The 12519-nt window shown below is 44.7% G+C and overlaps 1 long non-coding RNA gene across 1 annotated transcript; it reads right to left on the bottom strand.

Moving 5' to 3' along the window:
* Positions 1-334: 334 nt before the first annotated feature.
* LOC310756394 lies at positions 335-7705 on the bottom strand. Its single transcript, XR_014544852.1, has 2 exons — positions 7497-7705; positions 335-611 (listed from the first exon to the last, which is right to left on the bottom strand). It is a non-coding gene; the product is annotated as an uncharacterized lncRNA (long non-coding RNA).
* Positions 7706-12519: the final 4814 nt, after the last annotated feature.

The raw sequence follows: 12519 nt of genomic DNA, 5'->3' as shown, positions 1-12519 counted from the left end.
GAAGTCCACAACCGGGACATGAGTGCCACACTCCCCTAGAGACTCTCTAGTTGCAGAGGCATGCTTCCTCTGAGATTGGAGGCGACACAGCCATCCATCATGACTAGCAACCATTGATAGCCTTAGTCTCCAGAAAATAGCCAAATCTCCTATCAGAGTTGGCCAAGCTGGTAGCCAGCACCAAATCTTGTGACAGCAAATACCATAGTTTTAACTGCACTGAGCAAAATAACTGCTTCCCTTCATCTGCCCCAAATCTCCCACCATTCAGTTTCACTGGATGACCCCTCGTATTATGGGATAGGAAGAAAACCTTCTCTCTATCCACTTCCTGCACAGTGTGCCTCATTTTATTGTGTGAATGTCGGCAATAGCAACACCATCACCTAAAGAAACTCCACCCACCCTCTTGTACACACACAAATGCAGCAAACCACACGCAGCTCCAGACCAATTCCTGGAGACGGAATGTCGTGCCCTTGACGGAATCACAGGAAACACCTTGTCCCTGGAAAGCCATGGCAGCGTGCCTGGCGCAGAGGCCTCTTCCTTCTCCTGCATTGTTTACAACACACCAAGCCGGATTTTCTTTTCTGCCTTGTGGTTGTGACCTCCGTGATGCAAGCAGAGGGGGAAGAGCCTCATCAGTGGAGCAGCTTCCAAGAAACCTATGCCTGGGAGCAGGCCCCATTGAATGTGGTGGGGCTTAGGATTGAGCTTCGGGTCCCACTGCAAGCAATGGGTCTGGTCTCATTCATTTCAGAAGGACTTGGAACAGAATCCTACTCATGGTTACAGAGCCAAGTCCCATTGTGTTCAGTGGAGCATAGAGTGGAGTGCACCCTAAACATACAATTTGATCTCAGTCGGGCTTATTTCTAAGAAGATGTGCATAGGGTTGTTCTGAAAGTATGGTTCAGTGCATTTCAGTCGGCCCGAGAATTTGATCTTGGTAAATCTTTATTCTACCAAGTCTAACAAAGTTGTTGCCATCTAGCCAATGTCTCCAGCAATGGAATAAGGCATTTGCAACCAGTCAGGGATCCTAGTGGTTGTATACAGTGCTCACTCGACTTCCTGCTGTTCCTGTGGCACCCTAGAATCACATGGTCTCTTACTGCCTCTGTTTGCCACTTATAGAGAATAATAATTTGTAAACTGGGAATGGCTGAACTTTCACATTTGTCCTCTGGACCTAACACAATGTGTTTTGTTTTTTTTGTTTTTAAAGCACTTTGTAGTTGAAAGGATGCACTGTCCTCTCAGGGGGAAAGCACCGTTTAAATCCCATTGATTTCAATGGGAGAGATTTAAGCACATTAATCATTCTACCATTGAAAGCAATGAGATTGAACACTAGCTGGGTTGTGGGCTCTTAAAATGCAAATGATTCCTGGAAGTGCTAAAGGAATAATCAATTAACCAGTTAATCAATTAACCAATGCAAATTATGATAATCAAACTGTAAAGCAACCAGATGGATAACCAATGGCAAAATATGTGTATAAGCTAACTTTTCAAACATTTCCCCGACTCAGGATCAAGGGTGGAAGGGAGAATCACACACACACTTTGAGCACCAAATGTTAAGTATGAATCTTCCCTTATGAAGTTGCAGAGGCAATAAGCTTCCCTTTGAACGGTTTGTCCGCACAAAAGCCAAAGGAAGCTAGCTAAGCTGTGAGGTCTTCATCACCACCTTACTAACTCTGCCAACTGGGCCTCCATTGTATGGTTGGGACTTCGAAATGCTAATAAATTTGCCTCACAATATCATCACCAGCCGGTTTTCCTTCCTTGCTTTTATCATCCTGTTGTTGTCTGGAAAAGCCTGTGTTTTTAGAAGCTCTCCTCTACATCTTTTTTTCAACAAACAACTTGTTCTTTAAAAAAAAAAATGAAGTTCATCACATTTTTTTATTTTAAGAACCCACCTCGGTTTACCAGCAGGGATTCTTTTCTGCAATAACAAGTGCTAGACCTCAAATTTGCCTGCAGGGAAATACCGACCCTCTGTGTATTTATTCATGCCTCAGTTTTCCTCCAGGGAGCTGGAGGAATTCTCTCCCTCATTTTATCCTCACAACAACCCTGTGATGTAGGTTAGGTGGAGAGTGACTGGCTCAAGGTCACCCAATGAGCTTCATGGCAGGGCAGGGATTCGAACCTTGGTCTCTCAGGTCCCAGTGCAGCACTCTAACCACTTGCTTTTGCAGCTTTTGCTGGAACAGACTAACACAGCTACCCTTCTGGAAATTGTCACTAAGGTTCCTCGTTGTTCAGAAAAAGGCATTCTCAATATGCTCAGAGGCATTCTCATTTCTTCACATTTTCCTAATTCAAACCCAAGTTCTGACGGAGACAAAAGCTCTGTTGGATCTGCCAACAAAGGCTGAAACTTTTCTCGGGGTTAGCAAAAGCCAGTGGTTCTTTCAGTGAAGCTATGCTTAGGGTTTTGCCATTGACTGAGGATTAAATCAGAAAGAATCACAAGAAAAAAGAAAGAAAATGATATTAACTCTGCCAGTCCGGAACACGTTTTCTCAGAGGGAAACCCCAGTGAGATCAGTGCCACTTACTTTCAAATAAACTTAGGGAAGCAATGTTATTCTGTGTCCCATGTGTCACAGTGTTAGACAGCTGTGAAAAGGCAAATTCAAAGCTACAGATCATTAGGAAAGGAAATTTAAAAATTAGAATTGCAAATGTCATAATGCTGTTCTGGTGTGGCTGCATTTGGAATGCCAGACCTATGCGTAAGAAAGAAGCAAAACGGAGGATTCTCAGAAGAGCTGAGGGAAGTCCAAAAGAATGTATCTGTGAAAAAAATGTGTTATGTTTTTTATAATTATGTTTTTTTAAAATAATATTTATTCAAAATTTCATGAATACATAAACACAAAAAAAGAAACAAGAAAAACAGAAAAATACAGCAAAAAGTAAAACAAAAAGAAAAAACCAAAAAAGGAAGAAAAATACAAATCTCAAATTACAACTTTTCATTTGCTTATTTCTTGAACCTCCTCGCACCTCCCTTTTTGTATTCTGATTTAATTCGTTATTCCAGCAAATTCTTCCCATATTTCTCAGTTTTAATGTAAATAATTAATCTTAACCATCTATCTTATTTATTAATTCAACATATCCTTTCCATCTTTTAATATAATCTGTTATTCAATCAATCATTTCTGCTAAAGCCACTTTAGTTCCTTTCCAGCATATTCCCTAATATTTCATTAATGTTGCACTAATTCCAAAATTCAAAGGAAATTTTCCTTGATATTTCTAATTTTTATCCAACGTCCCTTCTTCCTGGTTTCGGGTTATGTCAGTCCTTTCTGTCCATTACATCCAGTCCATCAATCTGGTGTTCTTATGTCCGAGGCCCTTAAGTCTCTTCTAGGCCCCTTCTGCAGATTTTCTTGTTCTTGTTTGTGCTTACACACTTCTTTGTCTATTGTTGGTTTCTTGGGGAGTGGGTCTCCGGAGGGTTCCATCCGGTAATAATTTCCATTTTCCTTCGACAGACTGGCCCCTTCCCACTCCCCGTCGTCATCTTTGTAATCCAAAAAATATTTATCCAAAAGATAGTTGTTCACCTGTTTCATAGTCCCACTAGAGTTAAGAGCTTCCTTGACTTCAAACACTTCCAAACACTCTCCAAGTTCAATCTTCCAACGCAGTGGCTTTTGTTCCTGCAGGACTTTGGATCTCTCCCTTTGTGTTGTTTGAGGAGTAATCACAGCCTCTTCCTTCCTCATCTGCCCTTGGACTTGCCTTGTCAAACCAGATTCCTGAATTGGTCGCTGTATACCTTCTTTATCCTTATTTCCTGTTAAGTCAAGTTCACTGGCTACAGCATTCATCACGTCCAACTTTTCATGCATCAAGTTCATTTTCTCATGCAGCTGCTCCAGCAAAGTATTTGTCATGCCAAGGGCAGACACCAAACCTTCCTTCCAACACATTTCTGTTCAAGGTCAAACGGCTGGTCCCACGATCCCAATCTCGCAGCTGTAGAGTCTCCAAGTAAGCTGCAACAACAAACAGACAGGCTCCCTCTAGGGGACACAATTTCTATTTTTATCCATTTTTTAAAAGTATCCAACAAAGGAGATTACTTTCGATTTCAAATACTTTCGATTTTCAGATACTTTGTTTCTTTAAAATGCAGAAATGCAGAAAGTAGCGTTGAAGTTAATTTGTTTCTCTTTTCTTGACTATCTGTCAAAATGCTCCACTTTCAATCAATGGACGTCTCAAACAATTTCTGTCCCGACACCCCGTCCCCAGGTTTGGGACGATGGAAACTTAAATTCCTTTACTCTCCTCCTGTAGGGTTACACAGTCAAGTCCCCCCCCCCTTTTCTCCTGCTTCCAAGGGGGTTTTATTGGTTGTGGATGCAGGAAATTTCCAACTTTAAAACAGTTTTCCAGGCTATTAGGTTGCAAGGTCTTTGCTTCAGTCTATATACAAAAAGCGGAAGGCGGACTTCCTGTTTAAACCTTCCCGCTTCGTGCCTAATTCCCAAATTTTGCAGATTTCTTGATCCAATTCTCTGTTTTTACTCACGGGTACTTGATTTAGAGTCCAAATGTCATCAGGAAAAAGTCAGCGCTCTCCGGCGATGGCTGTGCGGCTTCCCTCCATGGAAATAGCGATCGGTTCGTAGCACCGCGCTGCTCACCCCACTTCACTCCGGAGCCCCGGAAAGGGGTTTCTTCGTGAGTAGGGGAGGCGCTTTTGGTGCTCTGCCGAACCCCATGTTCCCAGGCTTCTCCGCCTGGGATTTCTAGCGGGTCCCCGCCTTCGCCGCGGCGGGAAGACCCAATTTCCACAGAGCCCGTTCCTCCAGTCGGAGGAACTCCGCCATTCGTTGTTGGCGCTAACCCGGAAGTATGTTTTTTATAATTTTGTATTGTAAAATGAATAAAAATATTTATTAAAAAAAATAAAAATGGAATGCCAGACCTACAAATCTACACATTTTGCCTTAGTAGCGACTTGGAAACCAATCTGCCTGTGTGTTTGGCTTCCCTGCTCGCTAAAATGTCTGATTGACCTTCATGTTTATAGATAAATAATTTTTTACAAAGGCACTGCAAGCCTTTGGTGCTTTCTTGTAGAAAGGAGCTGGAGCTTCTAAATATGGGCACAGAAGAAAGCAGACAGGCAGAAAGTGCTAGCTCCAAAACAGCACATCGATTTTTTAAAAAACCGCTTCTCCCTAAAAACCTCTTAGCAATTCTGCCAAATCTGGCAGATAGGAATCCAGTCTCCACTCTGACAGGCAACTGACGCATTCCAGATCCTTGGAACAAAGCCAGTCAGTTGCCCACGAGAGCCCATTGTGTCTCCATCAACTATCATGCCTAGGTAAAGGTAGAGGGACCCCTGACCATTAGGTCCAGTCGCGGACGACTCTGGGGTTGCAGCACTCATCTCGCTTTATTGGCCGAGCATGACTTAGCCGCTTCTGGCAAACCAGAGCAGCACATGGAAACGCCGTTTACCTAGTGCACTACTAAAGTTCCCATCAGACCTGGCATAGCTCAGCAATGTGGTGCCTCTTCTGGAAGGAAGGAAGGAAGGAAGGACACTGTGTCCCCTAGCATCACTTAGGAGAGTCCTCTTTCCTGCCTCTGCTCCTCTCAGCGATCCCTCCTCTGATCTTGATGCCCAAATCCAGCTTCCAGGTCCAGCTCTCCCATTCCTCCCCAGTCTGCAACACACATCAAAGAAAGGCCAATGGAAAGGATCAGTGTGTCTCTTCTCACAGCGCCTCTGGTTTCCAGGGCGGAAGGGATGTTGATATAGCAGCAGCAGTTTGGGGGCAAAAGCCAAGGGGACAGCCTGGGTTTGGCTGCTCTGCAAGGAGATGGTGGACGGCTGCCCAGCAGCGGATGCTGCCAGAGTGCTGAAAGAGCCAGGGTGATGGCAGAAAGGGCCAGCTGGTTTATCTAATGCCAACTTTCCTGCAGGAGCAGACACATGACAGCTGAGTCTCCCCCATCCACCCACAGATCCTTGTCCTCTCCCCTCCCCTCCTGTTCCTTGGCAATTTGCTTAGCCTTTTCTGGAGAGACCACACGGAGCCAAAAATCTGGATATGAACCCTGCACAACATTCATAGGATCTGCCAACATGCAAGGCTTGCTTTGCAGGCCGTTTCACACACACATTGTGCAGGATCGTGGTGTGTGACACCCAACAAGACATGCCTGCACCAAATTGCCTTGCACACAGGAATGAGGTGTTCGAAGCAACACCTGTCCAGACAACCAGTTTAACATTTGGTAAAACTATTCATGGATCGTACTACTTCAGACTGCAAGCAGGGGGTGGGGTGACAGAACTCCCAATTATAAAACTGTTGGCTGGCATCTGTCCATCTTGGGAGACCATGGAAGAGGGAGCCTTGGGAGTGAAGACAAATAGTTGCAGCACTTACTGTAACTGCTGCCTCCCATGTTGCTTTTGCTGTGTTAGCAGCCCTGAAGTGACCTCCCTGGGGCACAAGCCTGGGCAGTGTGTATGGAGGTCCTGGGCTGCCCAGATGACAAGACCCTCCTCTCAGCCTTGCTGATGTGGTCCAAAGGAAAGCAGAGCAAGATGTTTGGCACCAGCTTTGTTGCAGGAGTTGCCAGAAGGAGGTGTACAAGTCGCCATCCCACCATCTTAGGGACTTCAGATTTTTGTAGGGTCTATTCCTTAGCCTTTCTTCTCCTGAAGATGCCCTGCAGGCCAGTAAGTATGGATTTTCCTCAGCGTTTACTCCTGAAGCCTTTCTCACAAATGAGTATGGCTACAAGGCTCAGAGTTTTTCTTCTTCTATAGAACTATGAAGTGTAGGGGGTACAGAAGTGTGTGCACTGGCCTTTCCCCACTCCAAACACGCTCAGAAGCCAAACGGCAACTGGGAAGCCTGCTCAGACCAGGGCTTATGATGTGCAGGGAGGTTTCTAAGCGGAACAACTTACTGGCCAAGCATGTTCACAATCCCTCTTCACACCTTCACACTACTAAGAGGAGCCTGCTGGGTCAGGCCTATGCCCCTTCTAGCCCAGCGACCTCTTCTCACAGTGGCCCACCAGATGCCTATTATAGGAAGCCCACCAGCACAGGCATAGGCAAACTCAGCCCTCCAGATGTTTTGGGACTACAATTCCCATCATCCCTGACCCCTGGTCCTGTTAGCTAGGGATGATGGGAGTGGTAGTCCCAAAACATCGGGAGGGCCGAGTTTGCCTGTGCCGGCACCAGCAGGATCTGAGCACCAGAGCCCTCTCCCCTGCTGTGGTTTCCAGCAACCAGAATTCAGAAGCATTTCTGCCTCCAGCTGCGGAGGTGGAGCAGAACCAACCTGGCAAGGAGCCAAGGATAGCCATCTCCTCCATGAATGGTTCTTTTACAGTCATTCAAGTTGGTAGCCATCATCACAGCCTCCTGAGGGAGGGAGTTCCACAGTTTAACTATGTGCTTTATTTTATCTCACCTGACACTCCATTGGATGCCCACAAGTGTGATGAAGGGGGGGGGACTATCCACTTTCTCCATACAGTGCATAATTTCATCAACTTCTATCACGTCAACTCTTACTCATCTTTCCTTTAAACTAAAGATTTCCAGACACTGTGTTTTTTCTTCCCAGGGGAGTTGCTCCACCCCCTTGGTCATCTTGGTTGCCCTGAGCAATGGTCTCCTGTCAGGGCTTGGGTGTGCCGCCCTGCCGCCCTTGTCATGTCTTCAAAGTGAACACCTAAAGATGTCGGGGGAAGAATTCAAGCCCAGCTTTCCCCTAACATGCTAATTTTCCAATTTTAGATAGTTGGGCAGGTGGCAGCCTGAAGCGGCACAGTTCCATAATTTTTCATTTTATTTAAACCACTTTTATCCCTGTATTCAGCCAAAAAGGGGTCCCAGAGCAGCTTGTAACTGTCAGCCGTAGGACATAAGGACAAGACACAAAAGGAAAAGGGGTTTGGAGGTGGGGGTGCGGGGTGGAAAGCAAATTACCAGCTGGTGATGAACAGCTGGAACAAAAAGGTTTCAATGCGAGAAGAAGCCAAAAGATGCTAGTTTTCAGCAGAGCGGATGGAGAGTCCATGCAGCTCTCCTCTGTCTGCTGGAATGGCTGTTGCTGACAGGTGAGGGTGGAGGTGGTCTCCCAGCAGAGCAGACCCAGAGGCCTGTAGGAAGGTGATGTCTCTGCTTTTTAAGATGATGTCTAGGTTTGTCATTGCTTTTCTGCCAAGAAGCAGGCATATTTTAATTTCGTGACTGCTGTCACCATCTGCAGTGATCATGGAGAAAGTAAAATCTCTCACTGCCTCCATTTCTTCTCCTTCTATTTGCCAGGAGGTGATGGGACCAGTGGCCATGATCTTCGTTTTTTTGATGTTGAGCTTCAGACCATATTTTGCGCTCTCCTCTTTCACCCTCATTAAAAGGTTCTTTAATTCCTCCTCACTTTCTGCCATCAAGGTGGTGTCATCTGCATATCTGAGGTTGTTGATATTTCTTCCAGCAATCTTGATTCCGGCTTGGGATTCATCTAGTCCAGCCTTTCGTATGATGAATTCTGCATATAAGTTAAATAAGCAGGGAGACAATATACAGCCTTGTCATACTCCTTTCCCAATTTTGAACCAATCAGTTGTTCCATTTCCAGTTCTAACTGTAGCTTCTTGTCCCACATAGAGATTTCTCAGGAGACAGATGAGGTGATCTTATTTTTTTTTTAAATGATATTTATTAGAAGTTTCAAAAATTACAGAAAAAAGAAGAAAAGAAAACAACAAAAAATTTAACAAAACATACATAACAATACATAAAAAGGGGGGAAAGCATAAAAACCAATACAACAATAACAATAAAAAACACACATCCGATATTCCATATCTTTATCTTTCATTTACTTGTTTCATCGACCTCCTCACACCTCCCTTTTTGTATTCTAGTTTAGTTATTTGTTTCAGCAAATTCTTTCCATCTTTCTCAATTTTTATTGGGTAATTTATCTTAACAGTCTAACCTATTAATTAGCTCAGCAAATCCTTTCCATCTTTCACTATATTCTGTCGTTCAATTTACCTTAATTTATTTTAACCTTATCTTACCATAAAATACCTTAAAGCTTAAAACTTAATATTTATTTGTACATAATTCCTTATATCATTTCTACTAAAGCCAAATAGTTTCATTCCAACATTTTTCCTAATACTCGTTAATGTTACACTAATTCCCAAAATAAATTTGTAAAAAATTTCTTCCAATCTTCATCCAACGTCTCTTCTTCCTGGTCTCGGGTTATGTCAGTCCTTACTGTCCATTCCATCTAGTCCATCAACCTGGTAATCTTATGTCCAAGGCTCTTAAGTCTTTTCCATGTCCCTTCTGCAGATCTTCTTCTTGTTTATACCTGCACTTTACCTTGTCTTTTGTTGATCTCTTTCTTAATTTCTTTCCTTTCTCATTGAGAAGTAGGTCTCGGGGATACTCCAACTCAAAAATATCTCCGTCTCTCCTCAGCAGATCAGCCCATTCCCCACAGTCCCATTCCCCACAGTCAGCAGTGTAGTCCAGAGAGTATTTAAAAGCATGTTTCAAAGTCCCTCCAAAATTAAGGGCCCCCACAACTCCAGACCCCCCCCTGGCCCACTCCAAATTCAGTCTTCAAGAACAGCGGCTTATGCTCCTGCAGGGCCTCGGGTCTCTCCATTTGTGTTACTTGAGGTTCAACAGCAACCTCCTCCATTATCTTCTGCATTTGCACTTGCCCTGTCAAAACAGGTTCCTGGGTTGGTTCCTGAATGGTTTCTGTATAAATATTCGCTGTTTGTCCAAAATTTTTGACTGCAACAGTCATCAAATCCATCTTCTCATGCATCTGCTCCAACAAAGCGCTTGTCTTGCAAAAAGCAAGCACCAAAACTTCTTCCAAACACATTTTTATTCAAGGTCAGAGTCTGGTCCCACGATCCTAATCTCCACAGCTGTGAAATCCCCAGATGGACTCCAGCAACAATTTAACAAGCTCCCTCTAGAGGAGACAATTTCTATTTGTATCCATCTTTTGAAAGCAGGTCCAACAAAAGAGAATTACTTTCATTTTTCAATTTTTTTGTTTCTTTTAAATACAAAAGGCAACATTGGAATCAATTTGTTTCTCTTCTTTAACTATCTGTCAAAAGACGTTCCATTCACAGTCAATGAACTTCCCCAAAAATCTCTGTCTCTGACACCCCGTTCCCAGGTTTGAGACGATGGAAATTTATCTTTCTTTACTCTCTCTCCTGCAGGCTTGAACAATCAAAATTCCCCCTCTTTACTCCTGCTTCCAAGAGGGGTTTTGGTGGTTAAAACTGGAGGAATTTTAGACCTTTGTATACGACTTTCCAGACTTTAGCTTCCACAATTTTTGCTTCAGTCTATTTACAAAAGTGGAAGGCGGACTTCCTGTTTAGAACCTTCCCGCTTCAGTGCCAAATTAAAATGTTTCTTAATCCAATTTTCCGTTCTACTCACGGGTACTTGTTTAGAGTCCAATTGTCCACAGGAAAAAGTCAGCGCTCTCCGGCAACGGCTGTGCGGCTTCACTCCGTAAAAATAGCGGTCGATTCAAAACACCGCGCCGCTCACCCCACGTCGCTTTGGATCCCCGAAAAAGGGGTTTCCTTGCAAGTAGGGGAGGCGCTCCTGGTGTCAGCCGAATCCCACGTTCCCAGGCTTCCTCCGCCTGGGATTTTTGAAGGGTCTCCGCCTTCGCCGCGGCGGCAAGACCCGATTTTCGCGGAGCGGGTTCCTCTCAATCAGAGGAACTCCGCCATTGCCGATGGCGCTAACCCGGAAGTCGACAGATGAGGTGATCAGGCACTCCCATTTCTTTAAGAACTTGCCATAGTTTGCTGTGGTCGACACAGTCAAAGGCTTTTGCATAGTCAATGAAGCAGAAGTAGATGTCTTTCTGGAACTCTTTAGCTTTCTCCATAATCCAGCGCATGTTTGCAATTTGGTCTCTGGTTCCTCTGCCCCTTCAAAATCCCACTTGCACTTCTGGGAGTTCTCGGTCCACATACTTCTTAAGCCTGCCTTGTAGAATTTGTAAAAACCTACCCAGGTTCATGGGTCTTACATTCGAGGTTCCTATGCAATATTTTTCTTTACAGCATTGGACTTTCCTTTCGCTTCCAGGTATATCAGCTCAATCTACTTGTACTTGTCCTCCGCTCTTCCTCAGTAGCATGTTGGACGCCTTCCGACCTGAGGGGCTCATCTTCCAGCTTTTATATACCTGTTGTCTTTGTCCATGGAGTTTTCTTGGCAGGGATACTGGAGTGGCTTGCCGGTTCCTCCTCTAGGTGGATCACGTTTGGTCAAAACTCTCCTCTATGACCTGTCCATCTTGGGTGGCCCTGCACGGCATAGCTCATAGCTTCTCTGGGTTATTCAAGCCCCTTCGCCATGGCAAGGCAGTGATCCATGAAGGGGCTAACATTGTGTACTCCATGCTAAACCGAATGTGGCTGAGCCAGTGGCCCTCCAGATATTGTGGGTAAAAACAGAATTGAAAGCAGGATTGCGTCTAATCTCCCCAATGCCATAATGTGCCCAAATCATCATAAATGCCCAATAAAAAGGACGTCTGGAGGGGCCTTTAGATGACCTCTGAATACCAGCCACTGGGGAACAACAGTGGGAGAAGGCTGTTGCCCTAACTTGTTTAATCAGTTAAAATGTTCTGCTTTGGGGCTTTCCAAGAGCACCTGGTTTCCAAGAGCACCTGTGGAAAACATAGACTGTCTTTGCTGGACTGAAGGCTGAATGCAAGATGGTGCTTCCTATGTACTTATGCCAGTTAGTTAGTTAGTTAGTTAGTTAGTTAGTTTATAAATATATGTAATAAACAGATCCCAGTTCCACATACCTTTTACCCTGAGGAGAGGAAAGCAATTTAGATCAGTCTTAGGAGCTGGGCAATTTACAGGACAAATGGCCTGCAAAGGAGATTCAGCATCCCCGCTCCTCTCTTCTGCCACGGCCCCATTTCCATTTGAGGCATCTAAGCAGCAAGGCTACTTGGCTGATTATCTGTCACCCAAGGAAACTGCAATGAACAGACTGACAACCTCCCAGGTGAATCCATCTTCAGTTTCTCAAGTCCTGGGAAAGGATTGAAAGCCCCCACCATGAGAGTCCTGAGCTTAGCATTATTGGTGTATGGGTGGTTAACCTGTGGCCAGCCAGATGTTGTTGAACTACAACTCCCATCAGCCCCATCCGTTGTAGCCAATGGTCAGGGAGGATGACAGCTGTCATTCAGGAACATCTGGAGGGCCACAGGTTTCCCACCCACCTGGTGTAGACACCGGACAACAAATCACTAGGCTGAAGACAAGAAATGTGCCCCTCTAGTCTGCAGAAAGCATTATCTGCTGGAAGTGCATTCCAGACAGTGATGATTCAATACTCCAAATAATGGTGAAGCTGAACCCTAGATGTAAAAGGTCTCGCCTCCA

This window comes from Podarcis filfolensis (assembly GCF_964270895.1).
Source record: "Podarcis filfolensis genome assembly, chromosome: 2".
NCBI classification, from domain to species: Eukaryota; Metazoa; Chordata; class Lepidosauria; order Squamata; family Lacertidae; genus Podarcis; species Podarcis filfolensis.
The sequence above is the reverse complement of the archived record's forward strand: the minus strand, read 5'-3'. Positions and strand labels throughout refer to the sequence as shown.